The 17,316-nt window shown below is 35.8% G+C and overlaps 1 pseudogene; it reads left to right on the top strand.

Annotated features, from left to right (window-relative positions):
- Window positions 1-13,800, top strand: part of LOC114023781 — a 44,124-nt pseudogene extending 30,324 nt beyond the window's left edge.
- Window positions 13,801-17,316: the final 3,516 nt, after the last annotated feature.

Raw genomic sequence — 17,316 nt, 5'->3', positions numbered from 1 at the left:
TTGTTTTGGCCAAAGCAGAGGGAATATGAAAGATGGAAACAGAGACAAGTCTGGAATGATAAATTAGGTTAGTATAATTGAATGACTTAAATGACTATCTGAGGAATTTGGCCTAATCTGTGGGTAAAGCAATGAAAGTTTTTGAGTGAAGGAATAACAAAGTAGTAAGATTATAGGATCTAGAATTAGAAAACATCTTAAGGTTTACCTTGTCCAAGCTTTTGATTTTTAAAAAATTATTAATAAGGAAACCTAGACTTCTTAAGTGACTTGTCCAAGGTCTCACGGGCAGTGAATAATCTAGGATTGGAACTCAAATTCTTTGTCAAATCAAATGCCTTTTACACTACACCATGACGGAAATCACTACACAGACTGGCTAAATTAAAATTGCATGAATTAAAATAGACAAGGATTTGTAAAATGAAGAACTTGGAATAAATTATTGCTACAGCCTTCCAGCTCTAACATTCTATAGTTCTGTTCCTATTTAAAATTCATTATACTGTTTTTGGTATTGGTGAAGAAGAGTAAAAGGTGAAAATTAAAAAAAAACCCTCTTATTTATTTTTAATCAGGAGAAAACAATTTATCACAACATATATAGAAAAGAATCATAGGATTTAGAGCTAGAAGAGACCCTAAAGATGAACTTAAAGTCCCTATTCTATTCATTCTCATTCTCTCGCTTTCTCTCTCCTCTGTCCTACTCCCTCCCCCCTCTTTCCCCTCTTAGTTGGTGATGTCACCAAAGCCAATGAGTTTAATTATCATTTCTGTTCTGATGACTCCCAGATCAACATATCCAGCCCTAATCTCTCTCCTGAGCTCTAGTCTTGTGTTAATAAGTGTCTACTAGATTTTTAGAACTGGAAATTTTATAGGAAACTCAAAGTCAACTTGTCCAAAACAGATCTCATTATCTCCCCCACCCCAAGCCCAATCCCATACCTTTTTCTTACTACCCTAGTACTCTCAAGGCTACTTCCATTGTTCCAATCACCAAGGTTTGTAACCATAGAGTCATTCTTGACCCCTCAACTCTCCCTCATACCCAATGAGTTGGCAGATTTTGTCATTTCTATCTCTGAAATATCTCTCACTTCCAACTTCTTCTCTTCATACAGCCATCATCCTAGTTCAAGCCTTTGTCATCTCTTGCCTGGAATATGGTAATAGCATTTGAATTGGTCACCTTGTGTTAAGTCTCTCTCCTCTCCAATCTATCCTCCACATAAGAACCAAAGCAATTTTTTTTCAAAATACAAATCTGAGCTCAATAAATTTCAATGACCCTCTATTATTTTTAATACATAATCCTCTGTCATTGAATAAATACACAATCCTCTCACATTAAGTTTTGGAACCTGGCCCTACCCTACCTTTTCAGCCTTAAATCAACTAGCATTTTTTAAGTGCTTAATACATGCCTGGAACAGTATTAAGTGCTAAGGATACAAAGAATAGAAAAACAAAAGACACTCATTCTCAAAAACCTCACAATCCAACATGGGGCGCGGGCAGGAAGTATTGACAACCTGCAGACAACTATGTTCAACCAGAATATATGCAGAGCAAGTTGGAGAAAAATCTTAGCAAGAAGATACTGAGATTAAGGAGAAATGGGGAATGGGAATGTTTTTGTAGTAGATGGGTCCTTTGTTAAGACTCACAGGAAGCCAGGAAAACTGAAACAAGGAGTTCTAAGGAGAGAAGAGTAGCCAGTGAAAACACTTGGAGCTCAGGGGCAGCTACGTGGCACATTAGATCCGGCCCTGGATTCAGGAGGACCTGAGGTCAAATCTGGCCTCAGACACATAACGCCTACTAGCTGTGTGACCCTGGGCAAGTCACTTAACCCCATTGCCTAGCCAAAAAAAAAAGAAAGAAAGAAAAGAAAACACGTGGAGTTTGGAGATGGAATGTTGCATGCCAAGAACACTAATGAAGCCAATGTCACTTGTTCTAAGTGGTTTTATTTTTGGGGGGGGTTGGGGGCGATATAGAGTGTAAGGAGATTAGAAAAGTAGGAAGGGATTATATCATGAAGGGCTTTAAAAGACAGAATTTCCTTTTTAATTCTGGACTCAATAGGGAGCCACAGGAATTGCTTGAACGGGCAGAGGGAGTGACATGGTCAGATTTGCATTTGAGGAAGATCAATTTGACAGGTGAGTGGAGGAGAGAAAGAGCCTTGAGGCATGGAGAAAATTCAGAAGGCTATTGCAATAGTCCAAGTGTAATGTGATAAAAACCTGTACCAGGGTAGTGGCAGTGTTGGAGGAAAGAAGTGGACATATGTGAAAGATATTAGGAAGGTGAAATTAACAGGCTGGTGGTGGGGCAGTTGGGGAAGGTGAAAGACAATGAGAAATTGAAGATGACACCTAGGTTGTGACCCTGGGTGACAGGGATGATGGTAGGACCTCAGTGGTAATAGAGATGTTAAGAACACTGGAGGGTTTGGGGAAAAACATAATGATTTCAATTTTGACCATGTTGAGTTTAAAGTGTCAACTAGACCTACAGTTGGGGTTATCTAATAGGCTGTTAGAGATGTGACTGGAGGTGAAGAGAGGAGACAGGGCTGGACAAATACATCTGAGATTTGTCTTCATAGAGATCATAGTAGAATCCATAAGAGTTGAAGAGATCACCAAGAAAAAATATGATAAATGGAGAAGAAGGTCCAGGACAGAGTGTTGAGGGACATCTACTGATAATGACTATGAACTGGATGAAGATCCAGCAAAGGAGGTAGAGGAAGACAGGTAGGAAGAAAACCAGGAGAGTGAAGTGTCATGAAAAAGTAGAGAGAAGAAAATCGTAAGGAAGAAAATTGTAAGGAAGAAAAGCAACATGAAAGGTTATAGAGAGGTCAAGAAAGACAAGGATTAAGAAAAGGCCATTAGTTTGATGATTAAGAGATCAGTGGTAACTTAGGAGAGAACACTTTCAATTGAATAATGAAATTGGAAGTCAGAGTGCAGAGAGTCTAAAAAAAAGAGAAGAAAGGAAGGGGAGGCATCAATTATAGACAGCCTTCTCACGTAGTTTAGCCATAAAAGGGAGAAGAGATATAAGACAATAGCTAGCAGGGATGGAAGGGCAGCTAGGTGGCACAGTGGATAGAGCACTGGTCTTGTATTCAGAAAGACTCATCTTGATGAGTCCAAATTTACTAGCTGTGTGACACTGGGCAAGTCACTTAATCCTGTTTGCCTCTATTTCCTCATCCATAAAATAAAATGGAGAAGGAAATGGCAAACCACTCCACTATCCTTACCAAGAAAACCCCAAATAAGGTCACAAATAGAGTCAGGCATGAATGACTGAAGGTTGACTGAACAATGGCAGGGATGGATAAAGTGAGAATGTAGTTGACATGAATGTTACCGTAGGCAGCAGGGAAGCAGCTAGTAGACATTGGGAGAGTGCGGAATGATAGAGGGAGCAATCTGCTGGAGATGATGGAATAGAATAGAAGAATTATTTGTGCATGTAGAGGGGTTTGCCTTCTCAAGGGCAAATGAGTATTTTCATGAGAAACGGGTGACAGGGAAGAAAGTGGTCAAAGGCATCTAAGTGATTTCAGATGAGGAGGATAGTGATATCTCAGTGAATGGAACCAGGTGAACAATGTATCCAGGAACAGCAATATTGTATGGTGGTCAACTGTAAATGTCTTAACTATTCTCAGCAATACAATTATCCAAGACAATTCCAAAGGACTCGTGATAAAAAAATGCTATGCACCTCGGGGGGGGGGGGGAACTGGTGGAGTCTGAATTCAAATTGAAACATACTATTTGTGACTTTATTTTTTTTCCACTTTTTTGGTCTGTATTTTCTTTCACAACATGAGTAATATGGAAATAATGTTTTGCATGATTGCACACATCTAACCTATATCTAATTGCTTATCATCTCAGGAAGGGGAGAGAGAAGGGAAAGAGGGAGAGAATTTGGAACTCAATTTTTTTAGTGTTAAAAAATTTACATGCAATTGGGGAAATAAAATGTTATTTTTTTATTTTTGTTGAATAATGGCATTGCACAATTCTTATAACTTTTTGGGACTGTTATCATGGCATCAATAGAGTAAACATTGGTAACCAACTTTAGAATATCTCAAAAGGAGATATTAAACAAATTAAAAAAACTACATTTCTTAGATTATTTAATGAGTCACTATTTATTAGAATGACTAATGACAAACATTTCTTACTGTTAAGGAATTTCTGAATAATATTATTTAAAAATAACCTGTTATCTACTCTAACCTTTGCCAAGGATAGGTAGTCACATTTCAAATTTTACTTCTTTACTTGAATTTTGTTTTCTCAGGAGGTAACTTCCTCTAGCCTCCTTCTTGGATATTATAACAATAAGCACAACTGATATTTACACAGCCCTTTAAAGTCTGCCAACCACTTTCTGTGTACTATCTCATTTGACCTTCTTAACAACCCTAACAAATAGAAATTACTATTATTAATGGCATTTTACAAATGAAAAAAAAAACCTGAGGCATACGGAGGTAATAAGTGTCTTAGGTGGGATTCAAATCTAAGTTTCTCCTGATCCCAATCTAGTACTTTTCAGAATGCCATGCTGTCTCTCTGCCTGTGTACTGTACAAAGTCAATTTATCATTCAGTGATGAAGCCTCTGACTAAGATCACAGGTTCAGCAGTATTCTACTTTATGGGAATTTGACTTAATGAAACCCATTAATGTGGTATTTTTCTCTCTAGCCCCAGGGTATAAAAACCTCTCCCCTGAAATCACTCAATGTTTGGGACAACAGTATTGAGTGCAGTTCTACACTCTCAATTGAATATTTACAGGGTCTGCTATACCTACAGTAATTGGAAACCCAGAGCTCAGGATGAAAGATCACTGTTGGGGTTACCATCCATGGCCCACAATGACTATAGTCCCCAGCAAAAGGGCTGCTGGTTGACATTTGTTTCAGTGCAGTACCTGAGAGAAATCTCACTTCACTCTGTTATAGTGAACTAAGTAGTGAGTTCTTATGCTCTAATTTAAACCCAATTACTGATCAGCTAGTCCATGACATTAACATACCTTTCACGCTAGATAATGACTGCAACATACTTAAGTAAAGTTATTGGGTTATTTTTAGAATGATTAGGACAAAGCATATTTTTGACGTGTTTTTGGATTTGTGTCTAAAAATTCACACTGTAAAGAATTGACCAGAAGATGATAGCTTTCCTCTACCAAATAATTTTGCCATTACAACTATACACAATTTTTGTATAGGTAGTTAAGTTGACTCTTATGGCTATATTTTGAAAACATTTCTCCTATGATCTGAGGTTCAGCTTGGGAAATATTCTCATAGTAATAGGGATTATGAGCTACATACTTTTATTTTTTTTAAACATGTTTTAAAACATTAAGAAATGTTTGTGAGTTCGAAATGTGGTCATTATAATAGATATCCAGGATACACAGTTTGAATAAAAATATTCAAACAAAGCTAAAAATCTTCACTTGTAAATAGTCTTTTCAAAATAGATGGTTAGTAGTTTCATTCAGAGGGAGAGGTTCAAATTCAGCTCAGAGTAAGAGTAAAATCACATTACCATGTTTCTTCATACTGAGCTTTTTCTATTAAGTTTTGCTATCTTCCTACCTCAACCTGTCATTGTGCAAGTTGGTATGTAGGGTCAATATTTGAATTAAAGTATCTTAGGAAACATCCTAGCTCTGACACTTACCATGGTGTGCAAAATAATTTAAGACAAAGCCAAGTAATTATATTTTATTGACATAGAATAGAATGTCTGTAATTCTTGTAATTTTTCACATCTAAAAAAATTTAACATGCAATAAGTTTACCTGCTACAATAATTTGTTTTATATAATTTAACATTAATATCTCAAGATATTAACACATTCTTTAATGGTACATCATGATATCACATTTTTATCACATTAGCTAATAAATGGACTTTCGGCAAATTGTTCATTTTTCCAAGTTTAGCCCTGATTATAAACCATAGATATTCAATAAGTTTTGAATAAAATGAGTTCCCTGTTGGCTGAAGTTTATTTATCTCCATCTCTTGGATAAAATTATTAACTTTTCAAGATTTGTGGCATGATACAAGATTGTGTTTCAATATTTTATATTCATTTGGGAATTCCTGTGACTACTGAACAACTCTACTTATTAGCATGTGAATATATTTATCAGCATTCATCATTCTCTCAGTAGGGAAAAGACTCCTAAGTTCTCCTAGAAGTAAAAGAAAAATCCCAAAACATTTTTGTGGGTTTGACAATCTGATGAAGATGTTCAAATCTTACAGATTCACCTGGACTTCTTTTTGACAATAATTTTGATATAGGCTCGAATGAAAGAGTGAGTTTCATCAGTGAAAATTACCTTACATCTTATCTTCAATACTCCAGCCTTTATATCACTTTGTCAATGATAAGCAATGTTTCTTCTTTATAGCAAAATTTAGCAGCCGTTTATCTTTTAAACCAGTCTTCTTAATGTTCTTCCAATTTCAAGAAACCAATGCCTCACCATAGTATGAGGCATCAATAATTCCTTCACATGCCAGATTCCTCTGAAGATGCTTGCCTATTTTCTGAAAATTAATTAAGCTGTTTCATGGTAACAATTTATCATTTCTTGATGTTCTTTTTTGCCATGTTTTCCTTTGTGCTTTGCTGAGACTGATACTGTTGTATTGTTGGCTTGAATGATCCTTGAAATTCTTGATTTTTGCACACCTACAGCTTCAACAACGTCTCTAACAGTCACTGAAGTGTGCTTTTAAAAAAAATATCTATTTACTTTTTATGAAGTGTGCTTTTTAAGAGCTACAACTTCTGCATATTACAATGGAGTAATATCTATTCAAAATCAACTCACAAAATTCCATGAAGCAGAGGAATGAAATGGTATATATGCATGAAATCCAGCATTTAGTTTACAGAGAACTAACTAAAAATGAGGAAATCAGTTTAACACAATTTCATCTGGTCAATTTCAGATATTTGAGTAATTGAGTAAGTTTTTTTTTTTTAGTAAAAGCATACATACATGACAATTTCTGTCAGTTAAATGAAGCCCCATCAAAACAATTACTTGCCCCAAATAATTCACCCAGCGCTGTACTATCTATGTGACTTTAGTCAAATGATTTCACTTCTTTGGCTTCAGGCACTGCTAATATTACTACGGTCATTTTTCAGTTATGTCTTATTCTTCACAAACCTATTTGGGGTTTTCTTGACAAAGATACTGGAGTGGTTTTTAACATTTCCTTCCCCAGCTCATTTTATGAATGAGGAAATTGAGACAAATAGTGGTAAATGACTTGCCCAGGGTCACATAGCTAGTAAGTATCTGAGGCCAGATTTGAACTTGGGAAGATGAGTCTTCCTGACTCCAGGCCTGACAGTCTATCCACTGCACCACCTAACTTCCCTGTGGTTTGTTGCTTACATTCATAAGAAAAAGAAATGCTCAATTTTAGTTAGAGATTAGTGAAAATATATATTCTTTTCTCATTCAAGTTCACAGACCCTCTGAAATCTATCAGGGGACCCCAGGGTAAAAATTTCTAGATTGAATGATCTTTAAGGCTTTTTTGAGCGTATTAAAACCTATTATCCAGGGTTCTAAGAGAAGAGTTGTTGATATTATTGGAATATGGGACCTTCTTTTTTCCCCACACAGATTCAGGGTTGTACTAATACATACTACTCTGGGAATATCATGCCAGATGATATGCAAAAGTAACATTATAATTACTTGTAATATATGACGTAATTGCAATACTAAATCACAAACCAACACCAACATACATTTCTGTAGAGCTTTAAAGTTTACAAACAACTCTATGAGGAGGTAGTGCATTGTCATCCTCAATTTAAAAATGAGAAAATTGAAACTTAATTTGGCAAAGTTACATCCCTACAGTAATATAGCTAGTATCAGAGCTACCACTTACACCTCAAATTCCTAACTTCAAATTCAATATTCTTTCCACTATACCAGAGTCTCTAAGCATCTCAATTGCCCTATACTCTATCATCTTAAAATATTAACTGAGCACTCAATGCATGCATAATGCCTTAATAGGACTTAGCAGTATTTTGAAGGTGACATTGAGGTATTTCTCTTCTAAACTGCTTATATCAGGTCAGATATATTTATGGGTATATTTGTGTACCCACATCTTACATATATACAGTAGAAATAATGTTCTTTATAGGCTTAGCTCATCACTGTAGAACAAAACGACACAAAGAATAGAATTATCATCTGCTGACAATTTCATCCTTGGAAAGGTGGTGGAATTGACAAGAACAAATATTATTGTGTACCCATTTCAGTTCACATAAGGAAGAAAAAGTGGCTGAAATAGAAATTAGCATATTGGGAGAGAGTGATCATACCATATTTTAGTTTGCAACAGATAAGGACTGAAATGCTTGGCCCAGTGAGCTGAATACCCTAGACTTTGGAAGAGTAGTCTAATTCCATGCTTAATAAAGGAAAAATTGACTCATTCAGTCAACAAAACATTTATTAAGTGCTTTCTATGTGCTAGGCAAGAGGCAGTATAGTGTGTTAGATAGAATGCTGGCCCAATTAGTCAGTGAGAAATGATTCAAGTTCTAGCTTTGATATATACTAAGTATATGGCCCTGAGGACATCTCTTGATCTATCAGCATGTGAATCCTATTCTTTAATAGCTGCATAGCCTAGCTGCTCACCCCCCACCCCAATATCAACCTTTAAGGAGAGAACAATGGGAGTTATGGTTAATTCTTTAATGTTTTAAGCATTTATGTATTTAATAATAATAATAGCTAACATTTATATATCACTATGTGCCAGGCATTGTGCTAAGACTTTACAATCATTATCTCATTTAATCCTCATACAGCCCTTGGAGATAGGTACTATTATTATCCCTACTTTACAGATGAGAAAACCAAGACAGAGGTTAAGTGACTTGTCCAGGGTCATACAGTTAGTAAGTGTCTGAGACTAGATTTATACTTTTTAGTCTTCTGAGTTTTAAAATGTGTGCATTGTATTTGCTAGAAAAATAAATAGATACCCTATATATAATCTACTTTGTACATTGAGTAACTTTCTAAAAGAAACTATTAATTCCCTTTGGGATGATGCTAGATATGCACCAAACCTAACCTCTGTTTAAGAGATTTTATACACACACACACACACACACACACCCCTAGAGGTCCCTGTGGAATTAGGATATAACAAGCCAGAGACTGTGAGTAGATTCTGATTCTCTTTTTTAGAGGACAGGTTCTACCATGGTATGAATCAATTCACTGTGAGCTCAGACCTAGGGTCCTCTCATGGGAAGATGGCATCTCCTTACTTTCCAGTAATTAGGTTATTAAAATGGAGGTATATGGGTGTTCAGAGATGACTAGAATCTCTTTTGTGAGGGTTTGCCAAGCCCTTTTCAAGGCTGTTCATCCCAACTTTGGTGTCTACCTAGCACTTAATTAGCACTTGTGTCTCCAGGAAGCTGTAGCATGCATAGAGTTCACACTCCAGTAATGTCTTGGGAGGTGGGCTAAACCAGATTAAGGTTCAAATCCCTCAGTTAGTTAGGGTGAGTCTACAACAAGCATGTGAAGACACCCCTCACCCTACAGTGGAATGGGCAGATGAAAACAATTTGTTCCAACAACAATTATGGTGGCTGAAGCAGGCACTGTGATGTGCTTAGAACTTGGTCAGACATCAAAGACACCAGGGTCATCCACTGCATTACAGGCCATTTCTAGTTGTCCTGACTTTTTTCTTGCCGAAGGACTTTGATGGCTCTGGAAGAGAGAGTGAACCTGACAATTTTTTGCAATGCTGCCTCACTTAAGTCCAATTCATCCACAAGTCAAGACATCACCCTGTGATGTCATTGGTCCTCTGAAAACAAAGGACAAACAAAAATATTAAAAATGACTAATTGCAACCTGCTTTTCTGAGAGCTTTTGTTTTTGAATGAAATCGGTCGGGGAGAGGTGAATTATTGTGCCCTCCATTTCAAATTGCTAGTAAGTAACAAGGTATCATTAGAAAATTATTATACTGCCAAAGATAGGCTAAGCATGCAGACTCCTAGAGTTTATCCCTATTAAACTTTATCATATTAGATTTGATCCATTATTATACCTATTGATTTTTCTGGAAACCAATTCTACTGTCCAGTATGTTAGCTATCCCTCTCACCTTTGAATCATCTGCAAGTTTGATAAGCATGCAATCTATACCTTTATCTCAGACATTGATGAATCTCTTAAACAGAAGAGGAACAATGATTGATCTCTGAGGGGCTCCACTAGAGAATTCCTTCAAGATGAGAGATAGCATTTGAGATAATTCACACTTCTCAAATCACCTCAAGAAGAACAATGAAAAAAGAACCCTCAAGAATGGGAACAAGTATTGCAAGAGATTAAAATGTTTTCCAAAGCAATAACCATAAAACTTGCCCGGTACTGGTTAAAAATAATTAAATAATAGAAAGAGAGATCATTTGGAACAGAATCTAGAGTTAGAAACCAGTGTACATAAGTGGTTAGTGTTTGTTAAATCAATTTTCTTTTATTCAGAACAACACTATTAGAGAATGGAATCATAGTTGGAGAGGTAAAGCATTTATTTAGCACTTCCCATGCAGTAATGCAGGGGATATCAATACAGGTGAGCAAAACAGTTACTGGTAAGTAAAAATTATTAAGAAAATTAAATTACTCTATAGGGGAAAACAGCTTTAGATCCATAATTCAAACCATGATCCAAATCTATAATTTCATAGTCTAGGGAAATCCAAGTTAGGAAATTTCATTTACCAATGAAGAGTAACAACCTTTTTTTTTTTTTTTGGCAACTAATAGTCTGGGAGTACTGCCATAAAACAAAGCATAAATCCTAACTGGTTTAGTGACAAATATAGCAAAAAGACTGGAAGAAAAAATAATTTATTTCTTTCAACAATAGAGGACTTGAAAATATTTTTGAGTCAAAAATGATATGGTTAATAAGAGATTTTTGCACAAGAAAAAGGAATACTTCTAAAACCAAAAGAAAAGTTCAGTTCAATCATATCTGATGCTTCATGACCAAAATTAGGGTTTTCTTGGTAAAGACACTGGAGTGGTTTGTCATTTCCTTTTCCATCTCACTTTATAGATGAGGAAACTGAGGCAAACTCAGTTAAGTGACTTGCTTAGGGTCACACATCTAGTAAATCCTGAGGCTGGATTTGAACTCAGTTCTTCCTAATTCCAGGCCTGGTGCTCTTTCCACTGCATCACCTAGCTGCCCCAAAAGAAAAGAAGGTGGTAAAAAAATTGCAGCAAATATATCAGATAAAAGTTTGTCATCTAGGATCTGTAAGTAAGCAGTGAATAACTATATGATTAATATATATTTCTTAATGGAGCTATAGTCAAAGGACAAAAAGACCATTTTTTAAAATGTAAGCTCCCTCAGCACAGGGACTGTTTTATGTTTTGTTTGCATTTGTATACCCAATGCTTAGCATTTTGTCTTATACACAGTAAATGTTTAATAAATGCTTGCTGATTGATTGATGGATTGACTGAAGGAAGAAATATGAATTGTTAATAACCACTTAAAATATGTTTACATTCCCTAATAAAAAAGAAGTGCAAATTGAGAAAACTTTTAAATTCCATCTTACACCCACAATAATGGCAAAAAATAGCTGAAATAATAAAATTCAGTGTTGGCAGGCAAGCCTTTGGGGAAACCAACTTTCTAATACATTGTTAGTGGGATTCTAGACAGATAGAAACATTTTATAGAACAATCTGGCAACATACAGTAAGTTGCAAATTGATCCTACTTTTTGACCCAGCCATTCCATTTCCATCCCCAAAGAGATCTTTATTTTATCATTTTTTTTTAGTGAGGCAATTGGGGCTAAATGACTTGCCCAGAGTCACACAGCTAGGATATACTATGTGTCTGAGACCAGATTTGAACTCGGGTCCTCCTGACTCCAGGGCCGGTGCTCTATCCACTGAACCACCTAGCTGCCCCCCAAACAGATCTTTAAAAGGAAAAAAAAAAGAATCTATCAGTAAAAAATTCTCTTATTTGCAGTAGCAACCTAAGTATCTAGTAACTATAGGATGGTTGAATGAATACATTCTGGTTTATTAATGTTCTTGATGTTATGGTGATGTAAAACCAAATATGAAGCCTACAAATATATAGAAAGGCATATACCAGAGCATCATAGATTTAGTGTTAGAAGGGGCCTTCAAGGACATATAGTCAGAGCCCTTCATTTTACAGATGGGGAAACTGAGGCTCAAGGACATCAAGTGCTTTGCCCAAGATCACACAGGTAATAAAGGTAATAGAATCAGGAAGAATATGAATTCAGATCTTCTTAACTCAGGATTAGTGCTGTTTTCACTATACCAATTGTACAGTAGTGCAAAGTAAGGACAGCAGAATCTAAAGGGTGTATACAATGAGCTGTTTACCTTTAAAAATGTTCAACTATCTTAGTCTTTGTTCTTAAAAAAAAATCATGAAAGATGGCGGTGACCATGAGCTGCTTTGGGAGAGTTTTCCTTCAGTATCAGAGATAGTGTTTCTCCAGGATGACTTATAATACTTCTGTTGCGCCTTGTATTGTAAATGTTCAGGCAGCCAAAAGATATTATGTTGTGGCCAAGCCTGCAAAAAAAGGAGAAAAAAGGCTCCAAAGTGTAAAATTTCAGATGCAAAAACAGACATACAGAAAAGCTAAAAACATATACCTATGTGGAGGGTGAGCCTGAGGGTGATGTCTACTTAAAATGCTTATTCCTAAGGCAGATTTATGAAGTGGATAAAGCAATTAATTTACTAAAAAAAATTCAAATTCTGCACTATTCTACCCCAAAGTAAGGTGGTTATCTTGATTTGACACTGGATATGGCACTGGAGAAGAAGAAGAAAAAGGCAGAGCCATTTGTCAGTGTCCTTCATTTCCCATATCCATTTACTTCAAAGACTAATAAAATTCTGGTATTTACAGAGAAGGCATCAGAAATTAAAATTGCAGAAGAGAATGGAGTTGTGTTTGCAGGAGGATCTGCTCTGATTCAGGAGATTTTGGATGATGAAATCCGGGTAGATTTTTATGTAAGCATTCCAGAAATGATGCCAGCAGTTCAGCCATTAAGAAGGAAACTTAAGGGGCAGCTCAGTGGCACAGAGGATAGAGCACCAGCCCTGGAGTCAGGAGGACCTGAGTTCAAGTCCAACCTCAGACACATAATACTTCCTAGCTGTGTAACTCTGAGCAAGTCACTTAACCCAAATTGCCTCACTAAAAAAAAAAATTAAATTAAATTAAAAAAAAATGAAACTTGAACAAACAAAAACAAAGCAAAACAAAACAAAAAAAGATTTCCAAGGCTTTCCTAAAATTTTACCAATCACATTATGAAATGCTTGAGTTCTTTAAAATTGGACATGAGATTGTAGTAGATGAGAAAAGAAGGAACTTTCTCTAGACCCAAGTAGCAATGCTGGATATGCCAACTAATGAGATAGCTGCTAAACTGGAAGCAGTTATCACTGATGTCTGCAGGCACAAACCAGAGAGTAGTGGACCTTTTGTGGTATGTGCATTTATTCATAGTTCAACAAGCAAAGAATTATTACTAAATATTGCAAGCTTATTACCTTAAGAAAAAGTAAAAGCAGAAGAAAGTATTAAAGAAACTATCTAAAAAATGAAAGAACCAAAAATACTAAGTTAATGGAAACAGACTTAGAAAGACTTAGAAACAGACTTCTTTATCTTTGTTGATGGTAGATAGATAGGTAAATATACACACAATACATGCATATTTCCACATAAAATTTCATTTAGTAAAATATTTCTTCATATCTCTTTAAATAACTCCCCCTGCTCCTTTCTTACTCATTTCAGTCATTCATGTTTGTTTTGCCAGAATTTAATTCTTCAGAATGGATCCATGTTCTTGAACTGACTTACCCTACTGAACTTTAGGCCATAAGATATTTCTATAATGTCTCTCCAAATACAAGCTGCACAGCAGACTATGCTCAAATTTTCTCTCTTCTGTCAGAGATTGTAGGGTGGCCTGGTTATATCCCATGAACAGTCTCATCATTGCTACTGTAACAACTAATTCTTCCTTGTTCAGAAGCAGGTATAGAACAGCAGTTGTCCCCTTAGTTCCTTTCTCTCTTGAAGAACACAATTAGCATCAAAGTCTAATGCCTCTTTCACTCTGCCTGACTCCAAGTGGCAGGGATTCGGCTGTAAGTGGTGTTTGGAATGTTGAGTAGTACAGCAGGAAGTGGGAGTTATGACTGAAGGTTGGAAATAGAGATATGAAATTATGGTCACACTCTTCCTTGCCAAGACCCATTGCTGAGTGTACTCACCCTACTCCAGGATGAGCTAGTTGAGGCCAAAAGCAGTCAGAGGTCCCTGCCAGTAACTGAACAGCCAAGCCTTGGGAAAGAACCAAGCCTTACAAAATCCAGTTCATACTGGATCCCAACTTCCATTTCCTGGAAGAAGTAGAGATACTGAATTGAGAGTTTTTGTGTATTCATCTGACGGCTGGCTTGGTGGGATACGTGACTTAAATATGCTATAAAAACTGTGTTTATACTTTTTGCATGTTTTTAGGGTGCAACAGAAATGATAAACTACTACTGAGCATTTTTCCCTGAATCCCTGGGTTCAAAGTGGCTGCTATGATGTCTTGGGGGGTTGTATGGTCTAGGAGAGTGTCAATCTCATATTTGTTTTCTTAATGCATTGTTTTATTGTTATCATATATTTTATCAATTATATTATGAGTGAAAACAATTGCATACAACATCTAAGCAAATTTCTGTGCTTTTGTGGAAAGTCATTATTTTACTAAAGTCTGTCTCCTCATCTTGGACTTGGCCTAGAGGACTTCTAAGGTCCCTTTCAGCTGTAGATCTATGATCCTATAAAATATATAATATATATATACATATATATATATATATATATATATATAAAATATAATATATAGCAAGTTCAAGAATGAGGCAGGTTTAACCAATAGTTTAGTGGCCTTTGGCCCTTACCCAGCACTTCTGCTCCAGTGGAGTGCCAAATCCCAGGGTGATCATGTGGTAAACTTAGCTCAGAAATTTATAAACTCTTCTGAGAGAGGTAGATGGAGAGGGAAAGAAAGTAGGAGAAAGAGAGATGGAAGGAAAAGGGGAAGAAAGTGAGTGAGAGTGAGGGAAGGAGAGAAAAGAGAGGAAGAAAGGGAAAAGTAAGAGAGATAGGAGGGGGAGAAAAAAGGATGAAAGCAGGCAAAGGTTTTAGTTATTGTCTGAATTGTTGAAGTACCTATCATTAATTCAAACATCTATGACAAGTTTTTTATCTCTTCCTGGAAATTGTCTATTTCCTCCTGTTTCTTTAGCTATGATGATATTCCTTTTCTTTCTTCCCCTATTTTTCTTCATTCAAATACTCTCCACATTCCCCTCACTGGTTCCTAGATTTCTTCACATGACTCTTCCTCCTTAAGGTGGGGCACTATATGTATTGTGTTCCTTTTGTAAAAATAATTTTATTGGTATTTTTTGTTTCTGTAATACCTAAATTTTCCTTTATTTTCCCTCTCCCTCCCCAAAAGCCATCCTTTGTAACAGAGAATACTTTTTCTAAAAAAAAATAAGAGAAAAATAGTTAAGTAATAATCAATCAACATTGGGGGAAAAAAAAAGCAAATGTCTGACCTCCGTAAAGAAGTGGGGGGAGAAGTTTCCTCACATCTTTTCTTTGGGGCCAAGCCTGTTCATCATGATAGTGCAAAATTCCTTTTCAAAGCTTTTGTAGTAGCTGTTCTTTCCATTTACAGTGTTGTGGTCATTGCATAGATTATTTTCCAGTGCAGCTTATTTCACTGTATGTCAGTTCCTGTATGAGTTTCTATTGTTCTCTGTATTCATCATGTTCATTGTTCCTTATAGCGCAATGATATTATCATTATTTTCATGAACCATAATTTGTTTAGTCATCCTCCAGTCTATGGACACTCACTTTGTTTTTGGATTTTTTACAATATCAAAAGTATCATTACAAATATCCTATATGGAACTTTTCCTTTTGTTAACTTCCTGTAGGCATATACCTAGCAGTGAAATTTTTTGCTCAAAGGGTATGGACATTTTAGCTGTTCTATTTGTGTAATTCCAAATTGCTTCCCATCATGGTTATATAATCCATAGGTCTACCAATAATGCATTTGTGTGCTTTTTTTTTTTTCACAGCTCTTCCAACATCTATTATTCTGTCTTTTGTTATTTTTGCCTATTTGCTGGACCTACAGTCAAATTTCATGGTTATTTTAAGATACATTTCTTTTCATTACTGATTTGGAACATTCTTTTCTATGATTGTTAATAAATTGCAATTCATTTGAAAACTGTTCATGACCTTTAACCACTTCTCTATTGGAGAATGGCTTTTGATCTTATATATTTCTTGAATGTCTACATATGTGTACATATATATGTATAAGTACATCTATATATCTGATATCAAACCCTTTAAGGTTTTTTCCTAGTTTACTGCTTCTCTCTCTCTCTTTTTTTCCTTTTTGGTGAGGCAATCATGGTTAAGAGACTTGCCCAGGGTCACACAGCTAGTAATTGTCAAGTGTTTGAGGCCGGATTTGAACTCAGATCCTCCTGACTCCAAGGCCAGGGCTCTATCTACTGCACCACCTAGCTGCCCCTACTGCTTCTCTTCTTGACTGAGATGTGTTAATGTTGTTTGTGTAAAACCTCAATTTCGTGGGATCAAAAATATCTGTTTTTATCTTTTATAGTTGTTTCTTTCAGTTGTTTGGTTAAGAATTTTTTCCTTTATCCATAGCTGTGAAAGGTATATGATCTTATTTTTTAAAATGTTTTAATGATATGAACTTTAATATTCAGGTCACATAACCATTTTGAATTTATAATAGAATATAGGTAAGATAGTGCCTAACTTTGGTCAGACTGCTTTCCTATGCTAATATAATCAAATTAGCAAAAAGAATACTTTACAGAGTTAGATAAAATAAAATTCATCTGAAGAAGCAAAAGATAAATGTCAAAGGAATATCAAAGGAAATATATCAAAAACATCACACAAAATCATATCAAAGGAAATAAGGAAAAATTAAAAAGCAAGGATGGCATGTGATAGAGCAGCAATCATTAAAAAAACATTT

The sequence above is a fragment of the Vombatus ursinus genome, unplaced genomic scaffold (genome assembly GCF_900497805.2).
Source record: "Vombatus ursinus unplaced genomic scaffold, bare-nosed wombat genome assembly UNPS02014818.1, whole genome shotgun sequence".
Lineage (NCBI taxonomy): Eukaryota > Metazoa > Chordata > Mammalia > Diprotodontia > Vombatidae > Vombatus > Vombatus ursinus.
Note: the sequence above shows the minus strand (reverse complement) of the source record. Positions and strands in the feature narration are given on the sequence as shown.